Source organism: Mus caroli, chromosome 12, assembly GCF_900094665.2.
Source record: "Mus caroli chromosome 12, CAROLI_EIJ_v1.1, whole genome shotgun sequence".
Lineage (NCBI taxonomy): Eukaryota > Metazoa > Chordata > Mammalia > Rodentia > Muridae > Mus > Mus caroli.
In genome coordinates, this window is record NC_034581.1 from 51,339,412 (window position 1) to 51,345,899 (window position 6,488).

At 41.3% G+C, this 6,488-nt stretch overlaps 1 protein-coding gene across 11 annotated transcripts in view; it reads right to left on the minus strand.

Annotated features, from left to right (window-relative positions):
• Positions 1 to 6,488, minus strand: part of Ralgapa1 (Ral GTPase activating protein catalytic alpha subunit 1) — a 206,949-nt gene that overhangs the window by 136,351 nt on the left and 64,110 nt on the right. The gene's annotated exons all lie outside the window — the stretch shown is intronic.

Consider the following 6,488-nt stretch of genomic DNA (forward strand, 5'->3'; position numbering starts at 1 on the left):
ACATTCCACCTATAAATTCTGTCCATCTATCCTTCCTATTCACATCTGCTTTCTTCTGGGAGTACTATGTTGCCACATGAATTGTACAGTCAATTGGGAAAAAAAATTAGGCACATATTTAAGGGTGAAAACAGCAGGTTCTGGAAACCTGGCCTAGCAGGCATAAACCAACAAAAGGGTAATTCTGTGAATTACTACATGACAATAAAGTTAAACAGAAAAGGAATGTGGTAGTTTGAATTAAAATGGCCTCTTTAGGTTCACAGGGAGTGCTACTAATAGGAGGGGTAGCCTTGTGGGAGGAAGTGCGTCGCTCTCTTTCCCCAAAGCCTGCAGATCCAGATGTAGAACTCCCAGCTCCTTCTCCAGCACCATGTCTGGCTGCACACTACCATGTTTCCCGCCATGATGAGAACTAAGCCTCTGAAACTATAAACCAGCCCCAATTAAAAGTCTTCCTTTATAAGAGATGCTGTGGTCATGGTGTCTCTTCACAGTAGTAGAAACCCCAACTAAGACAAAAGTTGGTTCCAGGGGATGGGGTGAAAGGAAATAAAACTTGAGACCTGTGATTCATGTAATGTATGTCAAATAGCCCAAAGAGTTGTTTGTGAGCTTTGAAACCTGGGGCTGAGAACATAGCAGAACAGACCAGGACATGCCCAGGCAGGCCTGTTGTTACATGTCCTGACTGGCCTGGTGCCTCCCTATCTCCCGCCCCTCTGACAGTCTGTTGATGTTTAAATGGACCAATCATGTGAAACGGCGCCAATTCCTCCCCCAGCCCCACCCCTTTTCTATAAAAGTCCCTAGCATCCAAGCCTCGGGGTCGAAACCACTGTCTCCTGCATGAGATACTTTTCGACCCGGAGCTCCGCCATTATGGCTCCACCATGTGGTTGACACTTCTGTCTCCTGCCGGAGATATGTGTTGGCCCGTCATTAAACTACCTCATGCTTTTACATCAAGATGACCGTCTGTTTGTGATTCTTGGGTGCGCGCCAAACGGAAATTGAGTGGGGGTTTCCCCACTAGGTTCTTTCAGGGGTACTACTGTGATAGACCTGATCATGATTGTGTTTGAAGGAATGTGGACTTTGGGACTTTGGATGGGAAAAGCAATTGAATGCTTTAAGCACAGTTTAATAGGCTATACTAGTAGGATCACAGAAAACAGTGGTATTGCAGGTAATTTGAACTATTGGGGGCCAGCTCAAGAGGTTTCAGAAGAGGAAGGATGCTAGTGTGTGGCCTAGAGATTGCTCTTCTGATATTTTGGTGAAGAATGTAGGTGCTTTCTGCCTTTGTCCAGAAAAAATCTGCCTGGTACTAAATTGAAGAGTTTTGGATTAGCTGCATTGGCAGAGAAAATTTCAAAACATCTTAGTATTGACTCTGTTATACAGTTATTAGTGTTTATTCTTATGAAGACCTATAATAAAAAGGAGCAAACTGAGCAAGAAAAAATACAAAATGTACATTTCAATGAGAAAAGGGGCACCAGAAAGAAGAATGGAGCTAAATCCCAGGTTTAAGGAGATAAACAGATAAAAGAAAGGCTTGATGTTAAATGGAATAAAGAGAGTGGTGACCTCAGGGCAATATCCCCAGCCAGATAAACTTCCAACTTGTGAAAAGGAATTTTAAAAGAGCTTAGAGCTTGTATAGTGGTGTAGGCTTTTAATTCTAGTCTTACAGAGGCCGGCAGATCTCTGAGTTGGAGGCCAGCCTGGTCTACAGAGCAAGTTACAAGACAGCCAAGCTTCGGCAATGAAGGAAATTATCAAAACCAGAAAGGTGGTGAATACATAACTGAATGAGACGGCCGGGCCTTATTCTAGCCCCAGCACACAATAGAATTTAGCAGCTTTGGCCCCGTGGTGTTGGTTTTAGAGTCAGGGATAGAAGAAAGGGATTATGGGATCTCCCTTCACAGCTAAGAATCACTGCAGATGCCAAGCATGTGTCAGGGTGTCCCTGAGTGGAGCTCCAGCGAAGCCACTGTGTGAAGCTGGGAAGGTGAGACTTTGGATTCCCTTGTAGACCCCAAGATGTTAGGCAATGCCAGAGCCCTGAGATTCCTGCCAAGGAAAGCTGTTAACAGGGAGTGGAATTAGCCAAAGAGAAAGAAGTGTGTTGCAGTCAACAAAGCTGAAAGTAGTTGGAGATCTGAAAAGTGCTTTGACATCAGACATGGAGATTCAGAATTTGAAATTTGCCCAGCTGGTTTTGGATTTGGTTTGGTCCAGTATTTTCTCACTATGTTCCTTTTCTACCCTTTTGGAATGATACTGTATATCCTGGGCAATTATATGTTGGAAGTATGTGATCTGATTTTTGATTTTGATTTTTAAACGAGATTGCAGTTAAGAGATTGCATGAGGGACTTTGAACTTTGCACTTTTAAAAGGTGTTGATACTCTGTAGTGGGACATCTAGGTTGTTTTCAGCTTCTGGCTATCACAAATTAAGCTGCTATGAACATAGTGGAACACGTGCCCCTGTGGCATGGTGGGGCATCTTTTGGGTATATTGCCAAGAGTGGTATAGTTGAGTCTTCCAATTTTTTGAGGAACCTTCAGGTTGATTTCCAGAGGGGTTGTACCAGTTTGCAATCCCTCCAGCAATGGAGGAGTGTTCCTCTTTCTCCACATCCTCTCCAACATGTGTTGTCACCTGAGGTTTTGATTTTAGTCATTCTGACAAGTGTAAGGGAGAATCTCAGGGTCGTTTTGATTTGCATTTTTCTGATCATTAAGGACTTTGAACATTTCTTTAGGTGCTTATCAGCCATTTGAGATTCCTCAGGGGTGAATTCTTGGATTAGTTCTGTACCTCATTTTTTTTGATTGGGTTGGGTTTTTTTGTTGTTGTTGTTGGTTTTTTTTTGTGGTGATTAATGTCTTGAGTTCTTTACATATTTTGGATATTAGCCCTCTATAGGATGTGGGGTTAGTGAAGATTTTTTTCCCAATCTGTAGGTTGCTGATTTTTCTTACTGACTATGTCTTTTGCCTTCCAGAAGCTCTCCAGTTTTATGAGGTCCAATTATCAATTCTTGATCTTAGAGCATGAGCCATTGGAGTTCTGTTTAGGAAACGTCCCCCTGTGCCAATGAGTTCAAGGCTCTTTCCCACTTTCTCTTCTGTTAGGTTCAGTGTATCTGGTTTTATGTTGAGGTCCTTGATCCACTTGGACTTGAGCTTTGTACAAGGTGACAAATATAGGTCTATTTTTATTCTTCTACATACAGACAACCAGTCAGATCAGCACCATTTATTGAAGATGCTTTCTTTTTTCCATTGTATATTTTTGGCGCCTTTGTCAAAAATCAAGTAATGGTAAGTGTCTGGTTTTATTTGGGGGTTTTCAATTCTATTCCATTGATCAACATGTCTGTCTCTGTACCAATTCCATGAAGTTTTTAATCACTATTGCTCTGTAGTAAAGACTGAGGTCAGGGATGGTGATTCTGGTTCATTTACACAATGGAATACTACTCAGCTATTAAGAACGAAGACATCCAGACTTCTGTAGGCAAATGGATGGAACTAGAAAATATCATCCTGAGTGAGGTAACTCAGACGAATGAAATGTGGTGGATTAAATAAAATGGTCCTATAGGTCCACAGGAAATAGCATTAGGAGGTGTGGCATTGTTGGAGTAGGTGTGGTGTTGTTGAAGGAAGTGTATCTCTTCTTTTCTACTGCCTACAGATCAAGATGTAGTGCTCTCAGCCCCTTCTTCAGCACCACGCCTGTCTTCATGCTGCTATGCTTCCTGTCATGATGATAATGAAACTGCCTCTGAAACTGCAAGCTAGCCCCAATTAAATGCTTTCTTTTATAACAGTTACCATGGTCATGGTGTCTCTTCACAGTAATAGAAACCCTAACTAAGACATAGACTATTTTAGAAACAAAACAAAACAAAACAAAAAACCCAACACGTTGCCAAAACTGACTTAAGAAAATTGAAAGGATGCATATATGAAGAGCATGAAAGAAACTGAGGGGGGGGGGTAACTGGGTCCAGCGGGACCCAAGAACTCCACCTGGCCAGTGGCACCAGTTCCTTCTGGTTTGTGCCAGTGCCCTAAGCAGACCTCGGTGCTAATTCAGCAGCCAGTCCCACAACACCCAGAGGAAGTTTCACTCCCATGCCCTATAAGAACCCAGGATCCCAGGTGATCACATCAGGATCTCAGGGTTCCAGGAGCTTGGTCACACCAGGATCTCAGGGTCCCAGAGGCAGCTTGACTTCCAGGAGCTCTGACCAACCCAGGATCTCAGGATCCCAGGATTTCAGAATCACAGGATCACAGACACAGCTGAACTCTGAGGAGATCTGACACAACCAGGATCACGGGAAGGACAGGCTCCAGTCAGATAAAGAGATGGCAGATAGCACTAGAGATAATCAGATGGCAGTAGGCAAGTGCAAGAACATAAGCAACAGAAACCAAGGTTACTTGACATCATCAGAACCCAATTCTCCCAACATAGCAAGTCCTGGATATACCATCACACCAGAAAAGCAAGATTCAGATCTAAAAATCACTTCATGATGGTGATAGAGGACTTTAAGAAGGACATAACTCCCTTAAAGAAATACAGGAGAACACAGATAAAGAGCTACAAGCCCTTAAAGAGGAAACACAAAAATCCCTTAAAGAGTTACAAGAAAACACAATCAAACAGGCAAAGGAAATGAACAAAACCATCCAATATCTAAAAATGGAGCTAGAAACAATAAAGAAATCACAAAGGAAGACAACCCTGGAATTAGAAAACCTAGGAAAGAGACCAGGAGTCATAGATGTAAGCATTACCAAGAGAATACAAGAGATAGAAGAGAGAATCTCAGGTGCAGAAGATACCACAGAAAACACTGACACAACAGTGAAAGAAAATGCAAAAAACTAGAAGCTCCTAACCCAAAACATCCAGGAAATCCAGGACACAATGAGAAGACCAAACCTAAGGATAATAGGTATAGAAGAGAGCGAAGATTCTCACCTTAAAGGGACAGTAAATTTCTTCACCAAAATTATAGAAGAAAACTTCCCTAAGCTAAAGAATCAGATGCCCATGAACATACAAGAAGTCTACAGAACTCCAAATAGACTGGACCAGAAAATAATTTCCTCCTGTCACATAATAATCAAGACATAAAATACACAAAAAAAGAAATAATATTAAAAGCAGTAAGGGAAAAAAGTCAAGTAACATATAAAGGCAGACCTATAAATATTACACCAGACTTCTCACCAGAGACTACGAAAGCCAGAAGATCCTGAGCAGATATTATATACACCCTAAGAGAACACAAATGCCAGCCCAGGCTACTATACTCAGCAAAACTCTCAAAACCAAATTTACACAGTATCTTTCCACAAATCCAGCCCTACAAAGGATAATAGGTGGAAAACACCAACATAGGGAGGGAAGCTACACCCCAGAGAGAGCAACAAAGTAATCTTTCAACAAACCCAAAAGAAGATATCCACACAAACATAATTCCACCTCTACCAACAAAAATAACAGCAAGTAACAACCACTTTTCCTTAATATCTCTTAACATCAATGGACTCAATTCCCCAAAAAAGACATAGACTAACAGACTGGATACATAAGCAGGACCCAGCATTTTGCATTCAGGAAATGCACCTCAGTGACAAAGACAGACACTATCTCAGAATAAAGGGCTGGAAAACCATTTTCCACGCAAATGGTCCCAAGAAACAAGCTGGAGTAGCCATTCTAATATCTAATAAAGTCGACTTTCAACCAAAAGTTATCAAAAGTATAAGGAAGGACAATGCATTCTCATCAAAGGAAAAATATCTAGAAGACCTCTCAATTCTGAACATCTATGCTCCAAATGTAAGGGTACTCACATTCATAAAAGAAACTTTACTAAAGCTCAAAGCACACATTGCACCCCACACAATAATTGTGGGAGACTTCAACACCCCACTCTCAGCAATGGACAGATCACGGAAACAGAAACTAAATAGAGGCATGGTGAAACTAACAGAAGTTATGTACCAAATGGATCTAACAGATATTTATAGAACACTTCATCACAAAGCAAAAGAATATACCTTCTCAGGACCTCATGGTACCTTCTGCAAAATTGACCATATAATTGGTCACAAAATAGGCCTTAACAGATACAAAGATTGAATTAACCCCATACACCCTACCAGATCACCACAGACTAAAGCTGGTCTTAAATACCAACAAATACAACAGGAAGCACACATACACATGGAAGCTGAACAACGCTCTACTCAATGATAATTTGGTCAAGGAAGAAATAAAGAAAGAAATTAAAGGCTTCTTAGAATTTAATGATCATCTCCTTAGATGCGGAAAAAGCATTCGACAAGATCCAACACCCATTCATGATAAAAGTCTTGGAAAGATCAGGAATTCAAGGCCCATACCTAAACATGATAAAAGCAATCTACAGCAAACCAGC